Genomic DNA, 18,358 nt, shown 5'->3' with positions numbered 1-18,358 from the left:
GAAGTTTGACAAGTGCACAATGCAATTCTTTTTTTTCCACTGTCCGAGGAAAACATACTCTAAAATCAAAAAGAAATCCTTTCTTTGTGATCATTTATACTAATAAATCTCAGGTTTGGAAACACTTTCGTTTTCCTCTTTAGGTAAATCTCTCTTTTTGCAATTTAATTTAAAGATATTTACTTTTTTATATTTTTAGTTCTCTGTAGTTGGTACTAAATAGCTTTGTCAGAAAATTATACCCTCTGCCTTGACCTGTGTTGTAGGTTTTATTAGCAGCTTTGTACTAACTCATTCATGTAATTTATGCCCCACTCCTCCCCTAAGGCTGTCTGCTTTATGGAATGCCTTTAGCTAGAGACTTGTTCTGTAATGCCTTAAGAATCTAGGAAAATGGAAAGGAAAATGATCACTGACAAATTCATTTTCACATACGGAAAGTAGAAGCTGACCTCCGGTTTAAGAGAATTAAACACATAATGCCAAATGCTTGCTCAAATACGTTTTTATTCACCCCCTTTTCCCCCTTATACCCAGACAAAACCAAAACCTAAAATCAAAAACAAAATGTTGGGGGTCTGTGATCAGGGAGGTTGGGTCCAGTTCTGATTCTATGATCTTGGACGAATTGCCTCAGTGCCTTCGTCTCAAATATAGAACACTGAACTTTTTCAGATTGCTGTGAGCTGTCTATAGAGACAAGGTGATGTGGGTAAATTGAGCACAAAGTGGGCACTAAATATCTATTAGGTACTGCCCTCATGCCCACCCCACTCCCACTTCATAATTTAAGCCTGAGCCAAGTAACAGACAAACTCAGTTTTAATAGTGTGCAAAGTAGGGGAAAGCACAAAGTTAAAAAGAAGAAACTGCAAACACAGTAGGCCCTCAGTATGAGGGTGGCAGTGGAGGGGGGAAGCCCCCTTCCCTCCCTCCTTCCCCACAGATACCAAAACCTGCAGGTATTCAAGTCCCTTATATAAAATGACGTAGGGCTTCCCTGGTGGCGCAGTGGTTGAGAGTCCGCCTGCCGATGCAGGGGACACGGGTTCGTGCCCCGGTCCGGGAAGATCCCACATGCCGCGGAGCGGCTGGACCCATGAGCCATGGCCGCTGAGCCTGCGCGTCCGGAGCCCGTGCTCCGCAACGGGAGAGGCCACAACAGTGAGAGGCCCGCGTACCGCAAAAAATAAAAATAAATAAAATAAAATAAAATGACATAGTACAGTTGCCCCTCCCCCTCCCTGTATCCACTGGTTCCGTATCCATGGATTCAACCAACCACTCGCTGGTCCAACGTAGAACCCGTGGATACCGAGGGCCGGATGTAAATGATTACTACTTATCAACAACCATAAAAAAGGTGCTTGTCTGTGGTAAGTGACTTTGAGAGAAACTCACAGTTACAAGTTAAATCTTGCTCTGTCTTGAAAACATCAAAATAAGTTTTCCCTGAGCAGGCGCCTGCAAAGGAAATAGTTCTTGCCGGAAGGTAAAGTCAAGGGGACACTGACTTTTGAAGCAATGAGTTCACATTCTTACCGGAAACCGGGTGCTGGTCAAATGTAACAGTCACTTTGTTGTCCATGTCTTGTAGATTTTTGGAGAACAGAAATCATCTCAGTGATCGTGTGGTGAATGTAGGAAGTAATCAAATGCACCTTAAAAGACACGCTTTTGGAGGCTTCCCTGGTGGCACAGTGGTTGAGAGTCCGCCTGCCGATGCAGGGGACGCGGGTTCGTGCCTTGGTCCGGGAGGATCTCACGTGCCGTGGAGCGGCTGGGCCCGTGAGCCATGGCCACTGAGTCTGCACGTCCGGAGCTTGTGCTCCGCAACGGGAGAGGCCACGGCAGTGGGAGGCTCGCGTACCGCTAAAGAAAAAAAAAACAAAACAACAAAGACAAGACACCCTTTCTTCTGAAGTGTGGTTTTTGAAAGCTGCCCAAGATTGGTAAATATACCGAGGGGAAGAGAGGCTTTTCTGTTCACCAGATTTCAGAATGCAGTAATTTTAAAGGACGTCCACATATATGATCTCATTCGACCTTGCATAACAGTGAGGAAAATGTTGGCACCCCCATTTTGCAGATGACAGAGATTAGACATGCAGCTAATTAGTGACAAAACTAGAGCAGAACTAAAAGTATTCCTTCCAAGATGTTGCAGAATTCTTCCCATTACTTAAAGCTTGGTAGCAGTGGTGATAAGATGGTAATGGAAAGTAAGAAGTAAGATTAAGTGCTGTACTAAACACTGTAACTAGCGTATGTGGAAGTGAAAATATAAATCATTTCCCAAAAGGTTTGGATACACGTCAGATGGATAGGGAGTTATAAAAGGCATCCAGGATGCTCTGAGGGCTGTCGAGGCAATCTCTTGAGATTGACAAATAGAAGAGTTGATTCTCTTTTTCTTCCTTCCAATTGTATTGAGATATAATTGACATACAGCACTGGATACGTTTAAGGATCCATTATGCGTACAGCGTAATGATTTGACTTACATGCATCATGAAATGATGACCATAATAGGTTTAGTGAACATCCATCCTCTCATATAGATGCAACATAAAAAAGATAGAAAAAAGTTTCTTTCCTTGTGATGAGGACTCTAGGATTTACTATCTTAACAACTTTCATATATAATGTACAGCAGTGTTCAATACCTTTATCATTATCATCCCTAATCCTTATCATCCATTATCATCCCTAATCCTTACTTATCTTATAACTGGAAGTTTGTACCTTTTGACTCTCTTCACCCAAGTCCCCATCCCTCCACCCCCTGCCTCTGGTAGCCACAAATCTGATCTCTTTTTTCTATGAGTTTGTTTATTTATTTATTTATTTATTTATTTTTCTGCTGTACGTGGGCCTCTCACTGTTGTGGCCTCTCCCGTTGCGGAGCACAGGCTCCGGACGCGCAGGCTCAGCGGCCATGGCTCACGGGCCCAGCCACTCCGCGGCATGTGGGATCTTCCCGGACCGGGGCACGAACCCGCGTCCCCTGCATCGGCAGGCGGGCCCTCAACCACTGCGCCACCAGGGAAGCCCCAAGTTTGTTTATTTTTGAAGTATAACTGACCTTAACACTCTGATAGTTCTTAGTACACAACATAATGATTCAATATTTCTATACATTTCAAAATAATCGCCATAAGTCTAGCTGTCATCTGTCACCCTACAAAGATATTACATAATTATTGACTATATTCCCCACACTGTACATTTCATACCTGTGACTCCTTTATTTTGTAACTGAAAATTTGCACCTTGTAATCTCCCTCACCTATTCATCTCCTCCCCAAAGCCCCCTCCCCTCTGGCAACCACCTATCTGTTCTCTGTATCTATGACTCTGTTTCTATTTAATTACATTTATTCATTTGTTTTGGGTTTTTTTTTTTTGGTTTCACATCAAATGGAATAATTGATTCTTAGGCAGGTTTTGGGGCATTTGTCAGAGACAAAATAATGCATGGATATCGATAACATATTTTGTTGACGCTCAGACACCTTTAACTGTAAGATTCACCATTATTTTATGTAATACTAAGAGATACTACGTAAGACAAAACACTGTCGATTAAAGTATGGTGCGTACTCATAGGTGGATTGCAATATTGTCTTAGTCTGTTCGGGCCGCTATAACAAAATACCATTGACTACATGGCTTATTAACAACAGGAATGTATCCCTCAGATGTTCAGAGTCCAAGACCAAGATGCTGGCAGATCGGTGTATGGTGAGGGCCTGCTTTCCGGTTTACAGACAGTGCCTTCTAGCTGTAATCTCACATGGCAAGAGGGCTAGGACCTCTGTGAGGTCTCTTTCATGAGAGCACTAATCTCCTTCACAGGGGCTCATAACCTAAGCACCTCCCAAAGGCCCCCCCTTCTAATATCATCACCTTGAGCATTAGTTTTCAACACATGAATCTGGGGGAAACATAAGCATTCAGTCCCTTGCAAGAATGGATCTCAGTTTCAGAGATGTTAAAACGCATGAAAATGTGGATCTTAGAATTAGTGAAAAATTGAAAGGAATAACACTTTCATCACTTTACATTTTATAATGTGCTTTTCAGGAAATCCCATGGGGCAGACATTATTTTCTCATTTCATTGGAGGGGAGGTTCAGAGGAGCTAAGTGACCACTCCAGCACTCCAGGGCTCAAGCCGAGTCCCCCCTTCATGGCTGGCGTTGCTTATCTGGTTATAGTCATCCCCTTTCTGTGGGTGAGATGCTACTGCATGCTGAGGGCCAAAGATGGGTAAAAACTGGTCCTTCCCTAAGGAGACTGAGGTCTCATGGAGACACTAGACATGTAACGGTCATCACAGTGTTTTGTGATGAGAGCTATTCTAAAAGGGGGTGATGGGGGTGTCTGAGATGACTGACACGGGAGCTGGGCAGGCAATGGGAGATTGAATTTGGGTTCTAGAAGATTGGGTCACTATCAGTCCTTTACTTTCTCCCTGCAAAGTGCAGATTTAGCCCCCAGGAAAAGCTTGCATACCTTTTAGGAAGGTCCTGCCTTGATAGGCTGATACTTATTCGTCTAATAATGCCTAAAGTGCAGGCAAGAATCCAAATCTGCTTGTTAAAGATTGGTGTGTCTCACGGACCTTGAGCAATTCCTCCCCTACCACCTTAAAGCAAGCAGTCAAGGACACCATCATCAAGGTTTATGGTGCCAATTTTGTGTCTTTGACCCTATCAATACAATGGGGTGGGTATGAAGGTGGTAAAGTAAATTCATTTGTTGCCCATAAAATATTCATTCTCGGAATTCCCTGGCGGTCCAGTGGTTAGAACTCCGTGCTTCCACTGCAGGGGGCACGGGTTCCATCCCTGGTCGGGGCATTAAGATCCCTCATGCCGCGCGGCATGGCTGAAAGATAAAAAATAAAATAAAATTTCATTCTTCCCTCCTTTACTAACAGCCCCTAAAATTTCCTTTTCAGAGGGAGAACCCTTTCCCTCTATTACGTGACAGCAGTTCATTTTGGGTGGATAAACCTCACCTCAAGTGCCAGTGATGAGCTCTGAGGATTAATTCCATCCTCAGCCTATGGACCAGTCCAGGGATTAGTCCAATCAGAGCCCCAGGATCGGGATGTTTGTTCGTTCCATAGATGACTCAGTTTCACCTTTGCCCTCACTGGATGTGCATGAGGACACGTGGCCTATGTGAAGCCACCTGAGATACTAGCTAACAAGCCAGGGAAGGCAGAGCCAGGGGTCACAGGGCTCTGATTTTTTTTTTGAATTTTATTTTATTTATTTTTTTATACAGCAGGTTCTTATTAGTTATCCATTTTATACATCTTAGTGTATATATGTCAATCCCAATCTCCCAGTTCATCCCACCACCACCCACAGGGCTCTGATTGAAAGACACTTGAAATCACATTTCCATCTTTCAATTCCCTGCCCCAAGAAATCCCTCTTATAATTTATACCAGTTTGTTGCAAAAATTTCTGTGGCTTAAAACAAAAGCACCCAACAGAGGTGACATGGAAAGTGAAGAGCTCAGGTTTTAAAGAGAAAAGTAAATTTGAACTATGGTTCTATCACTTACTAGCTACGTAACATGGAATAAATTATCGTAAATCCTTCAAGCCTCAGTTTCCTGATCTGTAAAATGGAGATACGGAAGGAAAGGATTAAGCAATGCCTAGTTTAGTTCCTGATATATTAGAACAAGTTGGGAATTAATGATAATTATTATACTTCTTCTCTGGACTTTAACGCAAAAGACATGCTTTAATTATAAGCAATAAAATTCCTTTTCATAAACTATTCATGTTCATAATCATAAACTGTCAGACCGTAAGGTACAATTGCAACAGCTCTGCACTAGGGGTCTAAAGACCTGTCTTCTAGATCTTGCCAATGAGTGACCTTGGGCAGTTCATTTAGGCTCTCCGGACCTTGATTTCTCTTATATAATTTGAAGGTGTGAGCCAAGACAATCTCCAATGACCCTTTTAGCTCAAAGATTCTAATATTCAACTTTAGTAGCGATATAAGTCATGACAGAGAGGTCTCGCATGCTTTCTTTGACCCTAACATTAGGCTGCAAGTAACACAGTTGAAGAAGTCCTTTTGCAGAGTCCAAGTCTCTCCAAGTTGAGATCAAAAGGGCTTATTTGGAGACAGACATTTATGTCCACAGATTAATTACAAATTCATCGTAGATGCTTGCATGGAGATTATGGTAGAATGACACGGTTTGAAAAAATCTGATTTAGGAATCAGGAGATGGATATTTTGACCCGTAACTCTTCTAGCTGTATGACTTTGAGGAAAGTATTTAATTTCTCTGTGTTCCAAAATCTCAGCTGTCAAATGAAGGGCTTTGAGAAGCTAAGATCTTTGATGGATCCACCACTGATTCTATGACTATAATCATCTAGTTCCGGTCTAGACAAATTATGCCGATTTTTGTATAGCTTGTAAACGAAGGGGAAAAAAGTTTTTAGAGAGTTTTCTGGTATCATGTGAAAATTAAGTGACTCTCATGTTTCAGTGTCCATAAAAATTTTATTGGAACACAACCATAACCATTTGTTTACATGTTGTCTCTGGCTTTTTTCACTCTCAAGGGCAGAGCTGAGTAGTTGCAGAAGATAGAAGCTATACAGTCCACAAAGCCTAAAATATTTACTATCTGGATATTCACAGAAAATGTCTGGCTGACCCCTAGTCGATATGACCAGCTCTAAAATTCATGAACTAATACACCTTAAACATTTTGTAAACTACATAAACATTCCTCTGCATGGAAGGGGTTCATGTAAAGTGGAATTCTGAAATTAAAAAGGCACAGGCAGAAAACTTCCGCCTTGCAATCCTTCTTTAGGACCGTGGAAGCTCTGGCTTGTGCCTAGTTGGGCCCGAGTTGTGAGGAAATACTGTGGAATTGTAAGCAAAGCTTAAAAAATGGAAAGGAGAAAAATCATCTGGATGACGTTAAAGAAGTCATGTAATTTACTCCTTTTACGGTAAAATCACCTTCTTCGAGCCACAGCAGGGATCTTTATAGCAGACTGTTCTTTCTTCCTATGCGCAAAACTCCCACTAAGCGGAGGGCGTGAAGCGCTCAGAACTGCCTGTCCCACAAACCAGGGAGAAATGTGCCTCTTCGAGAAGGAGGAATGTTCCTACTCACTTCGTTCTAAGAAGCAAGTGGGAAAGCAGTGCGCTCGCTGGTGTGCCTGGCGGCCCTGTGTGGCTGTGAGGCAGTCCACGCTGCAGGTTAGGACTTCGACTTTCATCCTAGACATTTGCTTGAGAGAAAACATGTTCTTTGCATGCTAAGCCTCCAGATACTCTCTTATTTATGGAGAATAAGGGAGTTACCATTTAGCCAGGCCCATTTGGTACTGTGAACTATATTACATTCTGAATGTATTTTAGTTTGTTGAAGCTTATGAGGCACCTATTACTACCTTTTTTTTTTTTTTTTTTTTTTTTTTTTTGCGGTACGCGGGCCTCTCACTGTTGTGGCCTCTCCCGTTGCGGAGCACAGGCTCCGGACGTGCGGGCTCAGCGGCCATGGCTCACGGGCCCAGCCGTTCCGCGGCATGTGGGATCTTCCCGGACCGGGGCACGAACCCATGTCCCCTGCATCGGCAGGCGGACTCTCAACCACTGCGCCACCAGGGAAGCCCTATTACTACCTATTTTTGACAGTTAAGGAAATTGAAGTTTGATGACATTGAAAAATTTGCCCAAACTAGAGACATTCAATCTGTGCAATTTCAGGAGTCTACATTTTTTTCTATTCTGAGAAGTATATAATCAACACTGGATTTCTATTAAAATTTCATAGGCTTTTTAGGATAAATAGCTCGACAAATGGCACATAGACTATTAAATAACTGAAGTCGTTGAACCCTGTGGTATCATTTCCTATTATCAGTTCCTTAAATTTTTTTTTTTTGTTACAATTTTTTTCCCTTGGGATGAGAACTTTTAAGATTTACTCTCTTAGCAGCTTTCAAGTGCGCATACAGTATTATTTTTATTATTATTTTTTAAATGGGATCTTTTTTTCTTTTTAATTAATTAATTTATTTATTTATTTTTGGCTGTATTGGGTCTTCGTTGCTGCGCGCGGGCTTTCTCTAGTTGCGGCGAGCAGGGGCTACTCTTCGTTGCGGTGCGCGGTCTTAGTGCGGTGGCTTCTCTTGTTGTGGAGCTTGGGCTCTAGGTGCGCGGGCTTCAGTAGTTGTGGCTCATGGGCTCAGTAGTTGTGGCTCTCAGGCTGTAGAGCACAGGCTCAGTAGTTGCAGTGCACGGGCTTAGTTGCTCTGCGGCATGTGGGATCTTCCCAGACCAGGGCTTGAACCCGTGTCCCCTGCATTGGCAGACGGATTCTTAACCACTGTGCCACCAGGGAAGTCCCATGTACAGTATTATTAATTATAGTCATACTGCTGTACATTCCATCCCTTATTTACATGACATTTATTTTATAACTGGAAGTTTATACCTTTTGACCACCTTTACTCGTTTTGCCCACCTCCCACCCTCCACCTCTAGCAACCACCATCTGCAGCTATGAACTCATTTGTTTTTTGTTTTAAAGATTCTACATGTAAGTGAGATTGTACAGTATTTGTCTTTCTCTGTCTAACTTATTTCACTTAGCATAATGCCCTCAAGTCCAACCATGTTATCTCAAATGGTGGGATTTCCTCTTTTTTATGTCTGAGTAGTATTCCACTATGTGTGTGTGTGTGTGTGTGTGTGTGTGTGTGTGTGTGTGTGTGTGTGTATTCTTTATTCATTCATCCATTGATGAACACCTAGGATGCTTCCATGTCTTGGCTATTGTGAATAATGCTGCAAAGAACATGGGACTACAGATTTCTTTTCAAGTTAGTGTTTCCATTTCCTTTGGCTAAATACCCAGAAGTGGAATTGCTGGATTATATGATCATTCTATTTTTAATTTCTTGAAAAAACTCCATACTGTTTTTCATGGTGACTGCACCAATTTACATTCCCACCAACAGTGCACAAGGGCTCCCTTTTCTCCACATTCTCACTCACACTTGTTATTTCTTGTTTTTTGATCATAGTCATTCTGACAGGTGTGAGGTGATATCTCATTGTGGTTTGATTTGTATTTCCAACAGTTCCTAAGATTCTCAAACATTTAATTAACGATAGAGAATGTTCCATTTAGGGTCGGAAGAACTGGGTTTTAGTGTGTTTTTGTTTTGCTACTCCCTGCTTGCTTAAACTCCACGAGTCTCAGTTTTCCTCACCTGTAAAACAGGAACAGTAAGATCTACCTTGATAACCGGGCTCTTATGTGAAAATGCTTTGTAAGCACGTATCGTTATTCCTTGGTCACTGTTGGATTCTTCATATATATAATTTTTACATTAAAATTTTAGCTGTTAATATTCTAAGAAGCAAATGGGAGCATGCTTCAGAGATTTAAGTAGAGGTAAATACAAATAGATATAAATACTATTTATCTAAAAATGTAATTTTTTAAGAAAAAAAGATCTCTTTTTAGTAAGCTCAAAAGGATAAAATTATTACCACAACGAACAGCCATCTTCTAATTTTGTGTAAGATGCTGTGCAAAGAGAATGGTACAGCCACTGTCACAAACCCTCTAGGAGTTTGCATTTCACTCAGATGCAGCAAAAGTTTAAATTCCATGACCGCATACCACCCTGTGCACCTCTCTAGATTATAACCATCAGAAAAATTTCCCACCAGTCTCTGTTCACAGCCTTCCAAGAATCAACGAGGATGCTGGACACAGCTTGACAGTAGACTGCATGTCCAGCAATTACTGTGTCCGGGCTACTCCACCTGCAAATATCTGACAAATTGAAAAGACCCACCGGCTTCTTCTTCCCGCTTCTGTGAGCTGTTCCTATCAACAGCGCCATCTTCTGGCTGGCCCTGGGAACTGATTCTTTTTCTTCGTTGGACGAGGCTTTCGCCAGCCATCCCCCTCAGACCTCTGTATTTCACAGTTCACAATTCAGTTCATTCCCTCCTAAGAAATCATGCTTATACGTGTATACACACGTTCTCTTTCATTCCTAGATTAATTTGCTAGGGCTGCTGTAACAAAGTACCACAAACTGGGTGGCTTAAACAACTGACTTTTTTTTTTTTTTTAATTTTTGGCTGCGTTGGGTCTTCGTTGCTGCGCGCGGACTTTCTCCAGTTGCGGCAAGCGGGGGCTGCTTTTCATTGCAGAGCATGGGCTCTAGGCGTGTGGGCTTCAGTAGTTGTGGCACACGGGCTCAGTAGTTGTGGCTCACGGGCTTAGTTGCTCCGCGGCATGTGGGATCTTCCTGGACCAGGGCTCGAACCTGTGTCCCCTGCGCTGGCAGGCGGATTCTTAACCACTGCGCCCCCCAGGGAAGCCCAAACAACTGAAATTTATTGTCTCACAGTTCTGGAGGCCAAAAGTCAGAAATCAAGCTTGTCAGTTGGTTGGTTCCTTCTGAGGGCTGTGAAGGAAAGATCTGTTCCACACCTCTCTCCTTGGCTTGTGGATGGTCGTCTTCATAGTCACATGCTATTCTTCCTGCATGCAGTCTCTGTGTCCAAATTTCTGCTTTTTATAAGGACACCAGTCCTATTGGATCAGGGCCCACCCTCATGACCTTATCTTAACGACTATATCTGCAATAACCATATTTCCAAATAAAGACACATGCTGAGTTTCTGGGGACGAGGACTTCAACACATAAATCTGGGGGAGGCGGACACAATTCAACCCACAGCAACTTCCCTCCTCTTTCCTTCCAACTTGCTCAGATCCCTCTAGGTGTTTTTTTTTGTTTGTTTTTTGTTTTCCTCCAGGCGTTTTTTAATTCTCATTCTCTCCTCTGCTTCTGCTCCTGCCTCATTAGCCTGCACATTATCTTATATGACGGAAACCCGTAAGCATGGGCATGTCTAGGAAAAAGAAGGCCATGTGCTGTGAAACCTGACCTGGGTGGAGATATGAACACCCCCGCAGATCACCCTCCTTTATTTAAACTAGCTTGTTCTCTTTTCCTTAAGCACCACCATTCAAAATAAATACTTCCGGGCTTCCCTGGTGGCGCAGTGGTTGGGAGTCCGCCTGCCGATGCAGGGGAGACGGGTTCGTGCCCCGGTCCGGGAAGATCCTACATGCCGTGGAGCGGCTGGGCCCGTGAGCCATGGCCGCTGAGTCTGCGCGTCCGGAGCCTGTGCTCCGCAACGGGAGAGGCCACAACAGTGAGAGGCCCGCGTACCGCAAAAAAAAAAATAATAAATATAAATAAATATTTCCTACACAGCATTTTTTCTGTTTGAATCACTAATATTCAAACCGCATTGTGTTCTGCTGTATTTTTATTGTCGATGTGTAGCATTTTAACTGTTATAAAATATATTGGAGTAAAAGTCCCTCTGAGATGGTAACTCCCCTTCCCCATTCCCCCCCTCCCCATCATTGATATAATTCTCTTTCTCTAAGTATTTGTGTGCTGGCCACTACAGTAGGTGTGGGAGATACAAACACAAGTGGTCATGAGGTCTGCTATAAAGAAACATAGGACCTAGATGGGCAGATCGACATAACTAGTACTCTAAGTCTTATAATGGTAGTATTTATAAAATGATGTGACAGCACAGAAGATGGAGTGATTAATTAAGCGTTAGGAATCAAAAGTCATCAGCCCCGATCCATCTAGTAAAGGACAGCATTCTTGGTGAAGATAAAATTTCATAATAGGTTGAATGATGAGAGAGAAAGGCTGGCCTACAGAAGAGAAGGGCATTCTGGTACACTGGGGGCAAATTCCAAAGTAGACGGAAGATGCAAGTGGGATAACGGATGAAAGAGTCTTTGAGCATCTTCCATCCAACCATTGGCCTCCATCTACGGCTATGGATTAGCTGGAAATTGTTAAAGGTCCAAGCAAGTTAAAGTGATGGATGCCATCTTTGACCTCAGGGACACACACATTGATCAGTGGAAATGAGTGAAGTATTTCTGAACTTCCTTAAAACATTGCAACTCAAGCCTCTTCATCAACTTACAAGAGTCACTATAATCATCCAACCAATGAATTGTTGACACGCTATTTCATCTATCCTCAGATGACTACTATGAGCTGCAATGTGACCAGTCATCCATAGTAATTTTTAATTTTCTCTTGGTAGTTATTTTCATATCATTTCTCTTGTATCAATTCTTCAGTTTGTTTGGGACTAAATTATTTCAGCATTTGCCATATACTCTTCACGCTGAAACCTGGACACACTCATAAGCAGGCTTTAGAATGAGTCTTCTGCAAGAACAGTCTCAGAACCCCGATTTTCACTTGCATCATTTGATTGTGTCCTTAAAAGCCAGAAGGAATACGTTTTGTTTGTTTGTTGTCTTTGATGCCAAGATTTGATCAGGATCTTGCAAACAGAGTCCCTTATTACCACTGACTTCTCACTGTTACTTCCCCCCAGTTAATATGAGGTGGAAGTACTCATGACCCATGTTGCTCCAACCACCTCCTTCCCCCGACCCCAGAATGGCTTCTTATCGCCCAAACCGTGGTGCAGATCCAAGAATTATCAAAATGTTAAAGCTGAGTGAATTAGAGATTATCTTATCCGACCACATACTTTTACAGTGAGAAAACTAAGGCCAGAGACGTTATAGGACTGACAAGATGATGCAGAATCTAGCCATAATTCAGGTCCTTAGATACTCAGTTTTGCAATTAGTGTTTCCTGTGTGTTTTTGTTTGTTTCTGTTCCAGCCCTCACCTCTCTCTCTATGTGAACCATGTTAAGGATTTTTATCCTTATCCAAAAAAAGATAGGGAATCCACTGAGTGAGCATGATCTGAGAGGTAAAAATTTTTAAAACTTCCAGTGGCCAGTAGAGGATGGGTTGGAAGGAGCATTGTTACAAAGATGTGCTATTGTGTTTGTCCCCATCCCACCCCTGAAATGACCCCACATGCGTGTCTTGGATTCCACCGACCCCAGCCACAGCTCAGTGTCCTTGGATGGACACCTGATCCCAGGGCAACCAATCAGCAGCTCTAACAGAGTCCACCCAAAGAGAGAGATATTGGCCTACTACTCTCTCGCCAGAGATGCTGATTGAGTCCCTGGGATGGACCCCCAGGAATCTGTGTTTAGAAAGCCGCAAGTGATTTCAATCATCAGCCAGATTTGGGGCCACTACTCTAGGGAATTTGAGTTAAGAGACACAGAAACAACTGTTGGCTGTGGTGGATACTGAACCAGGATCATTGTGATGTTGGAGCTTGAGACCCTTTGGGGCCAAACGCTGACTGAGTGCTTAGAAGACATTGCCTGAGGGGTAGAGGAACAAGAGAGGCAGAGAAGAAAGAGAGGGATCTTCTATACTTCATTTCATATTCCCATAATGTCTAATAATATTGGATCTTCACACTAATCCTTCCTTCCTCTGTCCTGTGTGTGTGTGTGTGTGTGTGTGTGCGTGCGCACGCGTACGTGCTTGCTATTGGAACATCCATCACGTTGGAGGAGGTCCCTAGGCTCAGAATCTTCCCTAACCTTTTCTTCCCTTAACTTTCTATTCTTCCTCATTTCCTCCACCCCAACCCAGACCTTGGTCAAAGCCTTCCTCTCTTCCCAGAAACTGATGATGTTACTAAAAGCCTGATAAGCGTTTGGTGTGATGTCTATAAGCAGGCACATTTCTATTTGAGAATCTTCCCAGGATTCCTGTAGCACAAAGAATGATGGGTTTTTGGAAAGTGTAGGGACCAGAGAGGGCTGTGGAGGAGGCTACTTATGATGGACATGCTGGGGGATCCTTTCTTCACAGTTTTCAATCACACCATGTGATTGAGATCAGACAAGCCTGCCCAGGAAGCTCTGATTTCAGCATCTACTCAGACTGTTTAACATTCAACCCCATGTCACCCACCCTCATGAACAGAAACTTTAGTCCTGACCTCCTCAGATAGCTCCAATCTGAAAATCATGTTGTATTACGTGGTCCAAGAAGGAGCTCCTTGTAGATAAAACTAAAGGTACTACCACGGAGGAAGACAAGTGGAAGCTTCTATTCAAAAATGGGTCAAGAAGACCCATTTGAGGTTGAGTTATCAACCTCAAGAAACTCTATTTCTAGTCAAGTAATTCTTAATATGTGTATACACACATACAAATGGGTGTACACAAATGGGTGTACACACATACACCCATTTGAGGTTGAGTTATCAACCTCAAGAAACTCTATTTCTAGTCAAGTAATTCTTAATATGTGTATACACACATAAAAACACACACAAAGTTAGAGAGAGACAGGGAGATGGGTAGTCTGGAAGAATTTCCACCAGAATGTTAATTGATGTTATTTTTGGATGAGGCAGTCCATGGCTTTGTTTTGATTTTTTTGTGTGCTTGCTTATTTGTATTTGTCTTAATGTTTTGTAATGAGCATTACGTTTGCAATAGTACTGTACTAGTATGGAAAGAAACCAGAAGACTAAAAAAATTTTTTTCTAAGAAAAAAAGAAAAGAAAAAAGGCAAGAAAGAAAGGAAGGAAGGAGGGGAGAGGGGGCGGGAGGAGGAAGAAAAACTTCAGAAAATGTAATGTTATTGTTTGGACCCATGCTCAGTCCTGATGTATGTGTCCACTTGCTCTACAAAGTGATGCTTTCCCAAACTGTGTGTGTGAAGTGTGGAGGCGAAATGCACCCCCAAGAAGAGGGGAGCAGAGACAAACCATCTGCATGGGGGGAAGCTGCTCTTCGGACAGAGGATTTACTCAATAGTAAAAACACTTTGTTCCTGTTTCAAGTTTAAATTATAGCCACAGCGATATTGAGAACCCGATGAAAGGATCTTTCAGGTCAACTTCAAAGCGGAGCTGAGACGGGAGATCTATCAGTGGAGAGCTGGCCTCACGTCACTTCCACCTCCTCGCCCCACCTGCCCACTTACATTGTAGGTTCTCCAGGGGATTTAACTGATGGAATCAAGATGGGAGACTTCACCCATGCTGCTCTTCTGTATTTTTCTTTTCCTTTTTTCCTCACTTGCTTATTTCCTTGTGTCTGTTTACTCTTTAGAGACCTCTCTCTCTCTCTTTCTTTCTCTCTTATCCAAGAGCCTAGGATGAAAGGTCCTTAAAACCAGAAGCTGCCTGGCTGTGTGCACACAGGGTGTTGAGTCTGTGACTCACAGTTCATTCCTGGTTGACGAGTGGGTGGTTTGCCTTCCTGGGTCCCAGGCCCTAGCTGGGGGCTAACCCAGAGCTAACTTCTCACTAGCGTGAACATTGCGTCATTTCAGCTTACAGGAATCCTTTTAATTTTATTTTTAAGATTATTTGGAGGATCCCTAAATGGCTCTTGTATTTTTCTTTAGAAAGATAAATTTATTTTAATATCTTGGATACCAATAAGCCTAAAGCAATATCAGACAGGTCAAGATTAAATGAGCTTTATAATTATCAAAACTGCAATTAAAATTCCAGGCCTCAGAGGCCAACATTTCAGAGATGGGCATTTCCCTCCTTTACTAATAACAGTAATTAACCATTGTATTTTGTTTGTAATGCACACAAGGCATTTCTACATTATCTTAGGTGAACCTTTCTACAACCCTGAGCAGGAAACAGGGCATGTATTGTATTATCTCCAGTTAACAAAGGTGGGAAACAAAAATTAAAAGAAATTAAGTGACCGTTGGAAGAAGGTAGCCCCTGGGACAGGACTGAGGCACAATTTTTCCTCGCCTACCACCACTCAGTCCGGTCTCAAAGAGACAGAAGCTCCTTTCCTGGAATTTATTTCACTGTCTGCAGTGCATGCATGGTCAGGATGGTGCTGGGGAAGAATTTGGAGGCTCTCTAAAATGGATTTCCAATAAAATTGTATGTTTCACATTTTTTCCAAAGAGGAAATGCAGACGGCCAACAGGCACATGAAAAGATGCTCAACATCATTAATCATCAAGGAAATGTAAATCAAAACCACAATGAGATATCACCTCACACCGGTCAGAATGGCTATCATCAAAAAGAACACAAATAATAAATGTTGGCAAGGATGTGGACACCATTTCCCTTGTACACCGCTGGTGGGAAAGTAAATTGGTGCAGCCACTGTGGAAAACCTTATGGAGGGTTCTCAAAACACTAAAATAGAACTACCATATGACCCAGCTATTCCACTCCTGGGTATCTGAGAAACACAAAAACACTAATTCAAAAAGATGCATGCACCCCAATGCTAATAGCAGTATTATTTACAATAGCCAAGATATGGAAGCCACCTAAGTGTCCATCAACAGATGAATGGATTAAGATGTGGTGTATATATATATATATAACATATATATATATAACATATATATATATATATATATATATATATATATATATATATATAATGGAATACTACTCAGCCACAAAAAAGAATGAAATGTTGCCATTTGCAGCAACAGGGATGGACTTGAAGGGCATTATGCTAAGTGAAATCAGTCAGACAGAGAAAGACAAAGATTTCACTTATATGCTAAATCTAAAAAATACAACAAACTACTGAATATAATGAAAAGAGCAGACTCCAGATGTAGAGAACAAACTAATGGTTACCAGTGGTAGGGGGTGAGGGGGCAATACTGGGCTGGGGGGAGTGGGAGAAAAATAATAAAAATAAATAAAGTGTATCTCCAATAAACTTGTATGTTTTATGTTTAATAACGTCATTTATTAAAATGTTTTAACATGTATATGTCATTTTTGGAGGGGGGTGGTACGCGGGCCTCTCACTGTTGTGTCCTCTCCCCTTGCGGAGCACAGGCTCCGGATGCGCAGGCTCAGCGGCCATGGCTCACGGGCCCAGCCGCCCCGAGGCATGTGGGATCCTCCCAGATCGGGGCACGAACCCATGTCCCCTGCATCGGCAGGCGGACTCTCAACCACTGCGCCACCAGGGAAGCCCAACATGTATATGTCATTTTGATCAATCCTTATAATATTTGAAAACTCACTCCAGAATAAAATTTTAATAGGTACAGTCTTAGAGACATGGGAAACCTAGGCATTTAAGTTTATATGCATATTTTTATTGTAAAACATTATGATAGGGTGGTTATTAAACTTTCAAGCATAACCAGATAATAGGATAAAATTCTATGGGAGAAGTGGGTTGGAAATACAAATTCAAGGAAGCAAAGAAACATTGCAAACTTTCCCACGGTTAGAGAAGGGTTTTTCCATGTTTTACAAATGGATGACAGTGCTTATAAAATAACTATGGCATCTGTAGTTTAATGAATGTATTTAAGAGAGTAATATAATAGCATTATGTTTAAGTACCAATATTTATACTACAATAGAAATTGTATCCATTGCATCAAATTACATCACTGATAAAAAATTTTAGAAGTCAAATTTTTTTTAAGCATGAGCGTTACCCCAAGTTTATAACATTCTTTGGGTAAGGGGGGAGCATAAAGAAAAATTTTGGGGCTTCCCTGGTGGCGCAGTGGTTGAGAGTCCGCCTGCCGATGCAGGGGACGTGGGTTCGTGCCCCGGTCCGGGAAGATCCCACATGCCGCGGAGCGGCTGGGCCCGTGAGCCATGGCCGCTGAGCCTGCGCGTCCGGAGCCTGTGCTCCGCAACGGGAGAGGCCACAACAGTGAGAGGCCCGCGTACCGCAAAAAAAAAAAAAAAAAAAAAAGAAATATTTTGAAAACGAACACGTTAGAGCACCCGTTGCCTCATCTGAGGGTGAGAGGAGCAGTGAAAGGTGTGTGTCTTAATGAACTATTTAAAGGGCGAGAGAAACTTTTAATGGAGTAACACCGATCAATGCCAATTTGGATATGAGACTTCATTTTGGACTAAAGTAGATCCAACTTTTTAAAAGCTGAAAGTTCCCCAAAAGCTGTGGGATGGGGGATTTGACAGAGTATTTTTTTAAAGGCATCAATTGAATTTAAAAAGATTGAACTATTTTGTGTTTGTAATTAACCAAGTTCTGACTGTTCAATAAACCACTTATATAATATCTTTCCACTGAATAAACAGGACTTTTCCTTTAATTAATGCAGCTGAACTGTGTGAAAGGGCTAAGGAGAACCACAGTGGGTTGCCTGTAAATTGAGGCAGCCTGAATTACATCACTTAATGAGGTAGCTGGGATTTTAAAAAATTCATTCATGTAGCCATGAATAAATACACTTATTGCTATAATGAGATAGGGTTGGTATACATTTTATTCCAATTTTTATATGAGCACTGGGAAAATATTCATATAAATAAGTATATGGAAATGAAAGATATTTTGATATAGCCAGTCCCTCAACTCCTTGAACTCC

Source organism: Stenella coeruleoalba (assembly GCF_951394435.1).
Source record: "Stenella coeruleoalba genome assembly, chromosome: 17".
NCBI lineage: Eukaryota > Metazoa > Chordata > Mammalia > Artiodactyla > Delphinidae > Stenella > Stenella coeruleoalba.
This window is presented reverse-complemented; position numbering follows the sequence as displayed.